At 47.7% G+C, this 12,213-nt stretch overlaps 1 protein-coding gene across 1 annotated transcript in view; it reads right to left on the bottom strand.

Annotated features, from left to right (window-relative positions):
* The window catches only part of LOC120040634 (uncharacterized protein C16orf52 homolog B), a 38,185-nt gene that overhangs the window by 2,913 nt on the left and 23,059 nt on the right, over positions 1–12,213 (bottom strand). The gene's annotated exons all lie outside the window — the stretch shown is intronic.

Raw genomic sequence — 12,213 nt, forward strand, 5'->3', positions numbered from 1 at the left:
GTTACTAATCTGAAACGGCAGAGCCAAGGATTTACACATACTCTATAAAACGTACTCAAAAGGTAGTATAAATATAGAGTTGAATTACTTTAAAAGATGACGTTAAAAGCTAATTCGATATACTGTAACTTAATCACTTAGGCTAACGCTAATTCAGTGGACATGCGGTGGTCTGCCGTGAAATAACTTCTGCTCTCCTCTCTCCTACATGGTAGAGTATCCGTGTTCTCTCCCTATCAGCAGCAATAGAAGGGCCACCCCATCACATACCAGGAGCTATAGGAGAGAGACTGCAGACATGTTCCCCAGGCATCCTACTCTGTGGCGAAAAAAGCAACAAGTATCATTAGATAAAAAAAACAAGTAAAAATAAATAAATATATACAGTACCAGTCAAAAGTTTGGACACCTACTCGTTCAAGGGTTTTTCTTTATTTTTACTATTTTCTACATTGTTGAATAATAGTGAAGACATCAAATCTGTGAAATAAAACATATGGAATCATGTAGTCACCAAAAAAGTGTTAATGAAATCAAAATATATTTAAGATTGCCACGTTGTATAAATGATTGGAGACAGGCGCAGGAATACATAATAGGGGGTTTTAATACTCCACAAAAAATACAACATGCCATGAAAAGGCACGGGGAAGAAGCCCCCCAAAAAACACAGGGATGTAACCCAAACAAAAGAGCGAGGTTAAACCTCTAATAAATACACGGGACGAGACCTGTAATAACAATACACAGGACGAGACCCGTAATAACAAGTGCACAATACACGCAGCACGAAAGTCGAAACAACAAAGCACAGGTACTCACAAGACCAACGGACATGGGAACAGTAACCAACCAAGACAATGGTGAACAGAGGGCACATATATACAATTACTAATCAGGGGGAACAGGTGTGCATAATGAGACAGTTCAGTAACGCCTAGAGGACGGTGACGTAGACCTCCGGAACTGGTGCACGGAATGAGCAGCAGTACCGGGGGGGATCCGTGACAAAGATTTTAGATTCTTCGAAGTTGCCACCTTTTGCCTTGATGACAGCTTTGCACAATTTTGCATTCTCTCAACCAGCTTCACCTGGAATGCTTTTCCAACAGTCTTGAAGGAGTTCACACATACTGTATGTTGGCTGCTTTTCCTTAACTCTGCGGTCCAACTCATCCCAAACCATCTCAATTGGGTTGAGGTCGGGTGATTGTGGAGGCCAGGTCTTCTGATGCAGCACTCCATCACTCTTCTTCTTGATCAAATATCCCTTACACATCCTGGAGGTGTGTTGGGTCATTGTCCTGTTGAAAAACAAATAATAGTCCCACTAAGTGCAAACCAGATGGGATGGCATATCGTTGTAGAATGCTGTGGTAGACATGCTGCTTAAGTGTACCTCGAATTCTAAATAAATCACTGACAGTATCACCAGCAAAGCACCCCCACACCATCACACCTCCTCCATGCTTCATGGTGGGAGCCACACAAAGACACAGCGATTGGAACCAAAAATCTCAAATGTGGACTCATCAGACCAAAGGACAGATTTCCACCGGTCTAATGTCCATTGCTCGTGTTTTTTGGCCCAAGCAAGTCTCTTCTTCTTATTGGTGTCCATTAGTAGTGGTTTCTTTGCAGCAATTCGACAATGAAGACCTGATTCACTCAGTCTTCTCTGAACAGGGATGTTGAGATGTGTCTGTTACTTGAACTCTGTGAAGCATTTATTTGGGCTGCAATCTGAGGTGCAGTTAAATCTAACGAACGTATCCTCTGCAACAGAGGTAACTCCTTTCCTGTGGCGGTCCTCATTAGTTTCATCATAGCGCTTGATGGTTTTTTCGACTGCACTCACTTGACGAAACTTTCAAAATTCTTTACATTTCCCGGATTGACTGACCTTCATGTTTCTCTTTGGTTATTTGAGCTGTTCTTGCCATAATATGGACTTGGTCTTTTACCAAATAGGGCTATCTTCTGTGTACCATCCCTACCTTGTCACAACACAACGGATTGGCTCAAACGCATTAAGAAAGAAAGAAAGTCCACAAATTAACTTTTAACAAGGCACACCTGTTAATTGAAATGCATTCCAGGTGACTACTTCATGAAGCTGGTTGAGAGAATGCCAAGAGTGTGCAAAGCTGTCATCAAGGCAAAGGGTGGCTACTTTGAAGAATCTCAAATAAAATATATTTCAATTTGTTTAACACTTTTTGGGTTACTACATGATTCCATATGCGTTATTTCATAGTTTTGATGTCTTCGCTATTATTCTATAATGTAGAAAATAGTAGAAATTCAGAAAAATTCTGGAATGAGTAGGTGTGTCCAAACTTTTGCCCCCTTTTTCTCCCCAATGTCGTGATTACGATCTTGTCTCATCGCTGCAACTCCCCAACGGGCTCGGGAGAGTCACGCGTCCTTCTAAACATGACCCGCCAAACTGCGCTCCTTAACACCCGCTCGCTTAACCAATGTGCCGCACCAATGTTTCAGAGGAAACACCGTTCAACTGACGACCGAAGTCAGCCTGCAGCCCGCCACAAGAAGTCACTAGAGTGCGATGAGCCAAGTAAAGGCCCCCTGGCCAAACCCTCCCCAAACCTGGACGATACTGGGCCACTTGTGTCCCTATGGGACTCCCGGTCACAGCCGGTTGTGACACAGCCTGGGATTCGAACCAAAGGCTGTAGTGACACCGCAAAACACATTAGACCGCTGTGCCACTCGGGAGGTCATAAATATATATTTCTGAAGAGACAAGCACTTGGCATCCATTTCAAGACACCAATTAGTGTGTTAGACGTCCTGCTGAGATAAGTGATATAACACTGATAATAAGTCACTGCTCTGGCACCCCACAAAGAGGAGTGACACACCAGTCCTGATGGGGCACAATACGGTTTGTGTGTGTGTGTTCAGTGTGTGTGTGTAAGCAGTGACTGGGCACAGGGACAAGGTCAGGAGAAAAATCATTAGGGTAGTTATCCGTCTTAATCCAAGTGATTAGCCTCTTGGTTGGACCAGTTAATTAAAAAAGCCATTGTTAATTAGCATCATGAAACTCCCCATGTTTGGTTTTATTTTGGGGCTTTCAGAATATTTATTTGAAGATATTGCAGCCTCCCCAGCTATCAAATGTTAGTTCCCAGGACGATCTACACAAAACACTCTGTCAGTGGGGGAAAAATCTAACAATTGTAAAAAATTCTGGAAAAATAAAACACTAATATATCTTGATTAGATAAGTATTCAACCACCTGAATCAATCAATACATATTAGAATCACCTTTAGCAGCGATTACAGCTGTGAGTCTTTCTGGGTAAGTCTCTAAGAGATTATCACACATGGATTGAGCAACATTTGCCCCAAATTCTTCAAGCTCTGTAAAATTGGTTGTTGATCATTGCTAGACAACCATTTTTAGGTCTTGCCATAGATTTTCAAGCAGATAAGTCAAAACTGTAACTCGGCCACCCAGGAACATTCACTGTCTTCTTGGTAAGTAACTCCAGTGTAGATTTGGCCTTGTGTTTTAGGTTATTGTCCTGCTGAAAGGTGAATTAATCTCCCAGTGTCTGGTGGAAAGCAGACTGAACCAGGTTTTCTTCTAGGATTTTGCCTGTGCTTAGCTCTCTTTAGTTTTTTTTTTATCCTGAAAAACTCCCCAGTCCTTACAAGCACAACCATAACATGATGCAGCCATGACTATGCTTGAAAATATGGGGAGTAATACTCAGTGAAGTGTTGTTTTGGATTTGCCCCAAACATAACACTTTGTATTTAGGACAAAAAGTGAATTGCTTTGCCACATTTTTTGCAGTATTACTTTATTACCTTGTTGCAAACAGGATGCATGTATTCTGTACAGGCTTCCTTTTTTTTCACTCTGTAAATTAGGTTAGTATTGTGGAGTAACTACAATGTTGTTGATCCATCCTCAGAGTGTGATAGGAGAAAACAAACTGTTTAAAAATCACCATTGCCCTCATGGTGAAATCCCTGAGTGGTTTCCCTCCTCTCCGGCAACAGAGTTAGGAAGGACGCCTGTATCTTTGTAGTGACTGGGTGTGTTGATACACCATCCAAAGTGTATTTAATAACTTCACCATACTCAAAGGGATATTCAATGTCTGCTTTTTATTTTATTTTGACCAATCTACCAATAGGTGCCCTTCTTTTCGAGGCATTGGAAAATCGCACTGGTTGAATCTGTGTCAGAAATTCACTGCTTGTCCAGAGGTACAGAGATGAGGTAGTCATTCAAAAACCATGTTAAGCACTATTATTGCACACAGAGTGAGTCCATGCAACTTATTATGTGACTTGTTAAGCAAATGTTTACTACTGAACTTAGTTAGGCTTGCTATAACAAAAGGGGTTGAATACTTACTGACTCAAGACATTTCAGCTTTAAAAAATTTATAAATGATTGTGATGATAAAAAAAAAGAAAAGAGAACTCTACTTTGACATTATGAGGTACAAAGAAAAGGCAAGTGACAAAAAAAATCTCAATTTAATCAATTTTAAAGTCAGGCAGTAATACAACAAAATCGGTAAAATGTCAAAGGGTGTGAATACTTTCTGAAGGCACTGTATGTCAAATAACCAAAGGAGAACGTTTAGGGAAGTGTTAGCTGGGTCTATAAGTGCAACTGTCAATCGAAAGTCAAACAAGATAATTCTCTGATTCCTGTGAATTACCACTGAACAGACGAACTGGAAACAGACTAAATCAAATCACGTTGCTTTGCCAGACACACAATCAAAGGCTTACAGATGATACTTTCTTCCATTCACACTGAGGGCCCCAACTAAAGCTTCAATCATAGGGCTGATTTTCTAAACGCACGTAGATGGAAATCAAAAGAGGCCTGGGGCAATAACTCCTCATATGCTTCCACAACACTACAGCTACACATCATGTCCTCCAGCCCAAACCCACACAGGCTATTTTCCCCCCTCAGAAAGGGACTGATTTAGCCTAGCTAAAACAGCTCAGATGATGCCGCTGGCTCTCTATGGCTCTCTCTACACTAGCAGGCAGGCTGGCTGGCTGAATGTGTCCTGTCTGTGCTGCCAGCTAGCGAGGACAGTGTTGACTGGCTAACCCCCCCGGACTGGGCAGACACGGCTAATATTTACGTCTGTCCTCACTGCCGCGGCCATGTGTTTACCCACCGCAAGCCAGAACCTCAGTGTTTTTCAAACTACCTTAGCTGATATGTTACTGATCCTTAGACTAGTGCCTGTCAGAATACTGTACCTCACTGTACCTGGGGTGTACTGTACAGCGAAGTCAGACAGCGGGGTTTGCTAGGACATAGTAGTGTCTGGCTAGGGCCTAGTGTAAAGAGTGTAGTGTACAGGGGACAGAAGGGGGCCTGGCTAGGGCCTAGTGTAAATACTATAGTGTACAGGGGACAGAACGGGGCATAGCTAGGGCCTAGTGTAAAGACTGTAGTGTACAGGGGACAGAATGGGGCCTGGGTAAGGCCTAGTGTAAATACTGTATTGTACAGGGGACAGAAGGGGGCCTAGCTAGGGCCTAGTGTAAATACTGTAGTGTACAGGGGACTAGCTAGTAGGCTTGGGCGGTATGCAGATTGTAATACCTTCATACTGAAAGTAATACAAGTAACAAAATAATTATACTTAAAGTTGTACGCACAAAACAAATATTAGACAGCAAGGCTGTTGATCCAGGAGGGTGTTCTCTGCTGTTACCAAGATAAACTGGATTTTGGAAGAAGCTAACCACTTAGCTAGATAGCTAACTATCTTCTAAATTAGCAAACCAAATGCACAACTGCAGAGCATTTAGCACATTTTACACAGTTAACTTATAAGATTTCTAGCTGGCAAACATTTAGTTGTGAATTCCATACTGTAACTAGATCACCTGGTGCGTGCTGCACAACAGTGAGTGACTCACAAGGCTCCTGTGTCACGTTCTGACCATAGTTCTTGTGTGTTTTGCTTGTTTTAGTGTTGGTCAGGACGTGAGCTGGGTGGGCATTCTATGTTGTGTGTCTAGTTTGTCTGTTTCTGTGTTTGGCCTAATATGGTTCTCAATCAGAGGCAGCTGTCAATCGTTGTCCCTGATTGGGAATCATATATAGGTGGCTTGTTTTGTGTTGGGGATTTGTGGGTGGTTGTTTCCTGTCTCTGTGTTTTCTCTGCACCAGCTAGGACTGTATCAGTTTGCCACACGTTTGTTATTTTGTTATTTTTGTATTGTGTTATGTTCACGTTTATTCTTTCGTAATTAAATATGTTGAGCACCAACTACGCTGCGTCTTGGTCCGATCCCTGCTACACCTCCTCTTCAGACGAAGAGGAGGAAGGCTGCCGTTACAGAACCACCCACCCCACTCGGACCAAGCAGCGTAGCAACGGGCAGCAGCGACAGCAGCAGCGGTACCAGGAGGAATGGACATGGGAGGAAATTCTGGACGGTAAAGGACCCTGGGCAGAGCCAGAGGAGTGTCGCCGCCCCAAAGCGGAGCTGGAGGCAGCAAAAGCGGAGAGGCGGCATTATGAGGCGCTAGCAAGGCAGAGCGGCTGGAAGCCCGAGAGGCTCAACCAAACATTTCTTGGGAGGGGGCTAAAGGGGAGTGTGGCGAAGTCAGGTAGGAGACCTGCGCCAACTTCCCGGGCTTACCGTGGAGAGCGAGAGTACGGGCAGACACCGTGTTGTGTGGAAGAGCGCATGGAGTCTCCTGTACGTGTGCTTAGCCCGGTGCGGTACATTCCAGCTCCACGTATCGGCCGGGCTAGAGTGGGCATCGAGCCAGGTGCCATGAAGCCGGCTCAACACATCTGGTCTCCAGTGCGTCTCCTAGAGCCGGTGTACATGGCACCAGCCTTATGTATGGTGTCCCCGGTTCGCCAGCACAGCCCAGTGCGGGCTATTCCACCTCGCCGCACTGGCCTGGCTACGGGGAGCATTAAACCAGGTAAGGTTGGGCAGGCTCGGTGCTTAAGAGCTCCTGTACGCCTTCACGGTCCGGTATATCCGGCGCCACCTTCCCGCCCCAGCCCAGTACCACCAGTGCCTACACCACGCACCAGGCTTCCTGTGCGTCTCCAGAACTCTGTTCCTCCTCCAAGCACTCTCCCTATGGTGCGTGTCTCCAGCCCAGTACCTCCAGTGCCGGTACCACGCACCAGGCCTACTGAGCTGCCTGCCTGCCCAGCGCCGTCTGAGCTGCCTGCCTGCCCAGCGCCGTCTGAGCTGCCTGCCTGCCCAGCGCCGTCTGAGCTGCCTGCCTGCCCAGCGCCGTCTGAGCCATCCGTCTGCCCAGCGCCATCTGAGCCATCCGTCTGCCCAGCGCCATCTGAGCCATCCGTCTGTCCCGAGCCATCTGAGCTGCCCGTCTGTCCCGAGCCGTTAGAGCCGCCCGTCTGTCCCGAGCCGTTAGAGCCGTCAGTCAGGAGCCGCCAGAGCCGTCCGTCAGTCAGGAGCCGCCAGAGCCGTCCGTCAGTCAGGAGCCGCCAGAGCCGTCCGTCAGTCAGGAGCCGCCAGAGCCGTCCGTCAGTCAGGAGCCGCCAGCCAGTCAGGAGCCGCCAGAGCCGCCAGTCAGTCAGGAGCCGCCAGAGCCGCCAGTCAGTCAGGAGCCGCCAGCCAGTCAGGAGCCGCCAGAGCCGCCAGCCAGTCAGGAGCCGCCAGCCAGTCAGGAGCTGCCAGAGCCGCCAGCCAGTCAGGAGCTGCCAGAGCCGCCAGCCAGTCAGGAGCTGCCAGAGCCGCCCGCCAGTCATGAGCTGCCCTCCAGTCATGAGCTGCCCTCCAGTCATGAGCTGCCCCTCAGCCCGGAGCTGCCTCTCTGTCCGGAGCTGCCCTTCAGTCCGGAGCTACCTCTCTGTCCTGAGCTACCTCTCTGTCCTGAGCTACCTCTCTGTCCTGAGCTACCTCTCAGTCCTGAGCTACCTCTCTGTCCTGAGCTACCTCTCTGTCCTGAGCTACCTCTCTGTCCCGAGCTACCTCTCTGTCCCGAGCTACCTCTCTGTCCTGAGCTACCTCTCTGTCCTGAGCTACCTCTCTGTCCTGAGCTGTCTCCTCAATCTAGTGGGGACCTTGGTGAAGATTCCTAGGCCAAGGTCGGGGGCGAGGGTCGCCACTCAAAGGACGCTAAGGAGGGGGACAAAGACAATGGTGGAGTGGTGGCCTCGTCCTGCGCCGGAGCCGCCACCGCGGACAGATGCCCACCCAGACCCTCCCCTTGAGTTTTAGGGGGTGCGTTCGGAGTCCGCACCTCAGGAGGGGGGTACTGTCACGTTCTGACCAATGTTCTTGTGTGTTTTGTTTGTTTTAGTGTTGGTCAGGACGTGAGCTGGGTGGGCATTCTATGTTGTGTGTCTAGTTTGTCTGTTTCTGTGTTCGGCCTAATATGGTTCTCAGAGGCAGCTGTCAATCGTTGTCCCTGATTGGGAATCATATATAGGTGGCTTGTTTTCAGACGAAGAGGAGGAAGGCTGCCGTTACATCCTGTCTCTTGTTGTTGTGTGCTTGTAAACAAACATCACAACTGGGAACTACCAGTAAGCTTCATAATGAAAAATTATGTGACAGGTGAAATGAAGAACGCAATCTTCTTTATCTCCTAATGTATTGCATGATAAACTGTAAACTACACTATCTACCAAGAGAGTTTTAATCTATATTCTTCGTAGCTGTCTATTTACCACCACAAACGATGCTGGCACTAAGACCGAACTCAATGAGCTGTATACGGCCATAAGCAAACAGGAAAACGCTCATCCAGAGGCGGAGCTCCTAGTAGCCGGGGACTTTAATGCTGGGAAACTTAAATCTGTTTGACCTAATTTCTACCAGCATGTTAAATATGCAACCAGAGAGAAAAAAAAAAAACTCTAGACCACCTTTACTCCACACACAGAGACTCGTACAAAGCTCTCCCTCGCCCTCCATTTGGCAAATCTGACCATAATTCTATCCTCCCGATTCTTGCTTACAATTGGTGACTCGGTCAATAAAAAAGTGGTCAGATGAAGCAGATGCTAAGCTACAGGACTGTTTTGCTAGCACAGACTGGAATATGTTCCAGGATTCTTCCGGTGGCATTGAAGAGTACACCACATCATTCACTGCCTCAAAAGGTTCTACAGCTGCACCATCGAGAGCATCCTGACTGGTTGCATCACTGCCTGGTATGGCAACTGCTCGGCCTCCGCCCGCAAGGCACTACAGAGGGTAGTGCGAACGGCCCAGTACATCACTGGTGCCAAGCTTCCTGCCATCCAGGATCTCTATACCAGGCGGTGTCAGAGGAAGGCCCTAAAAAGTGTCAAAGACTCCAGCCACCCTAGTCATAGACTGTTCTCTCTGCTACCGCACGGCAAGCGGTACCGGAGCGCAAAGTCTAGGCCCAAGAGGCTTCTAAAAAGATACCGCCAAGCCATAAGACTCATGAACATCTAATCAAATCAAATGGCTACCCAGACTATTTGCATTGCCCCCCCCCCCCCCCCCCCTCCACTCTTTTACACTGCTGCTACTCTCTGTTAATTATCTATGCATACTCACTTTAATAACTCTACCTACATGTACATATTACATTATTACATACCTGTATTGGTACTGAAAAACCATCCCGTGGCTATTTCCAAATACCCCGGTATATATGGTATACCGCCCAAGCCTACTAGCTAGGGCCTAGTGTAAAGACTGTAGTTCACAGGGGACAGAAGGGGGCCTGGCTAGGGCCTAGTGTAAAGACTGTAGTTCACAGGGGACAGAAGGGGGCCTGGCTAGGGCCTAGTGTAAAGACTGTAGTGCACAGGGGACAGAAGGGGGCCTGGCTAGGGCCTAGTGTAAAGAATGTAGTTCACAGGGGACAGAAGGGGGCCTGGCTAGGGCCTAGTGTAAAGACTGTAGTGCACAGGGGACAGAAGGGGGCCTGGCTAGGGCCTAGTGTAAAGACTGTAGTGCACAGGGGACAGAAGGGGGCCTGGCTAGGGCCTAGTGTAAAGACTGTAGTGCACAGGGGACAGAAGCGGGCCTGGTTGGGGCCAAGTGTAAAGACTGTAGTGCACAGGGGACAGAAGGGGGCCTGGCTAGGGCCTAGTGTAAAGACTGTAGTGTACAGGGGACAGAAGGGGGCCTGGCTAGGGCCTAGTGTAAAGACTGTAGTGTACAGGGGACAGAAGGGGGCCTGTGCTGGCTGTACAAAGGGGCCCTTTCAGGTGGCAGTGGCCCTGGGCCAGCTACGCCTACTGGAAGCTTCCTTTCCCCAGCCAGCAATCATCACCTGTTAGCCCCCTACTAGCTACCCCCCTCTCCCTGCACCTTTCATTCTGTAACACAGAGCACCAATCACAGATGCCCCTTATCCCAACCCCCAGCCCCCTCACTCTCTCACATACTCAATCTCTCCCTCACTTTAACTCTACCTCTCTTTTAATCCCCTTTTAGTCTACCACTTCTCCTCACTCTACCCTCTCCCTCTTTCCTGAAAGGAGAAAGCCCAGCCTGCCCATTACACAGCAGCAGCAGCAACCCTGTGAGGTGCAGTGCTCAGCACTGTCAGGGAAATACTCAAGGCCCTCTTACTTTCCATCCCCTTTAGAACCCCTCTGTCCTCCTCCCCCTTTCCTTCTCCCATAGCTGGCTCTCATGTTACAAGTGATGCTTTTCTACCTCTCCAGTCTCTCAATCCCACTCTCATTTTCTCTTCATCTCCCTCTCTCACTCTTCCTGGTCCAGTGTAGCTCAGTGTCATTCTGTAGTCTCCCCTTCACACATCTCAATCTCTACCCCCTACCTACAAACATTCTCCCGTTCCTTCTCTCTCAATCTCTTTCTTTCTGGCGGCAGGTAGCCTAGCGTTTAAGAGCGTTGGGCCAGTATCCGAAAGGTTGATGGTTCGAATCCTTGAGCCGGCAAGGTGGAAAAATCTGCCGTTCTGCCCTTGAGCGAGGCAGTTAACCCCCGCAACACCACCTGCTCCCTGGGCGCCGATGACATGGACGTCGATTAAGGCAGGCCCCCTCACCTCTCTGATTCAGAGGGGTTGGATTAAATACGGAAGACACATTTCGGTTGAATGCATTCACTTGTGCAACTGACTAAGTTTCCCCTTTCCCTGTTCCTTTAAAATGCATCTCTTTGTCTGAAAGAAGCCAACAATGGTAGTCTTCACTGCAGTGACAGAGAGTGGGAGAGAAAGCGATAGAATGTGAAAGCACAAGAGGGAGAGAAAGAGAGAGATTATCACTGAGGACCTGATACAGCCAACAGAACCCTGGATGATTGTGACTATATCCTCCCTGTTGCCAGGGCAACCTCATCACTTGGCTCAGAGCGGTGTGATTGTCAAAACATTACTCAATAAAATCACATTTAGCACGTGACACAGATTTGCAAGGAACACATTGACAACGCATCTTTTTAGAGGGGTTGGAGGGAAATTGATTATTGGGTGATTATTGGGTAAATACACCATAGAAATATAATCATTCTTATTCTCTAAATACGACTAACATATAACGACTGTGATGCACCAATTCAATCAAATGTGTCTGTGTGCTAGTAAAACTCTGCCTCTACGTGTGTGAGTGAGTGAGAGAGGGGGTCTGTGTCTCTTCTCTTTGCTAAACAACCAATCAGAATATGAACACCTACACAGCCTTACGAAACAGCCCAGCTCAGCAGGGCTGCTGAATGTTGGGTTGGTATTGAGTTAAGAAGTGTCTCCTCTGAATTCCTGTCTAAAAAGAGGGGGATGAGTGTTGAAAGACAAAAAGAAGCGATTGAGTGGCACTCTATGACGCCCACACAGGTACCATAGAATGCACTTCTCAGTGGAAGAGCTGCAGGGAAGGGATGATCTGGAGGCATGGAGGATAGAAGACACATACAGAATACAAGTATGCACGCACACACACACCGCCCACACAAAAGACGCAAACATCACACACATTGGTTCCATTGGTTTACCTGAAATCAGCTTCACCACTGAAATTCTGGGCATGAATGCAAAGCTAAACCAATATTTTCACAGCCCCCCTCTCCCTCGCCTCCCCCTTTCCTCTTCTCTCCCTCAACTTACTCTCTCTCTACCCCTACCCCTCCTCTGTGTAGGAGAGAGGGTATATCTGCTCGTAGACGGATGCACTGGTGTTGAGGGGAGTGTTATTCCAAGGAAATGATGTCATGAAAGAGGGGAGCGAGATTGGAGAGAG

The sequence above is a fragment of the Salvelinus namaycush genome, unplaced genomic scaffold, assembly GCF_016432855.1.
Source record: "Salvelinus namaycush isolate Seneca unplaced genomic scaffold, SaNama_1.0 Scaffold37, whole genome shotgun sequence".
Taxonomy (NCBI): domain Eukaryota; kingdom Metazoa; phylum Chordata; class Actinopteri; order Salmoniformes; family Salmonidae; genus Salvelinus; species Salvelinus namaycush.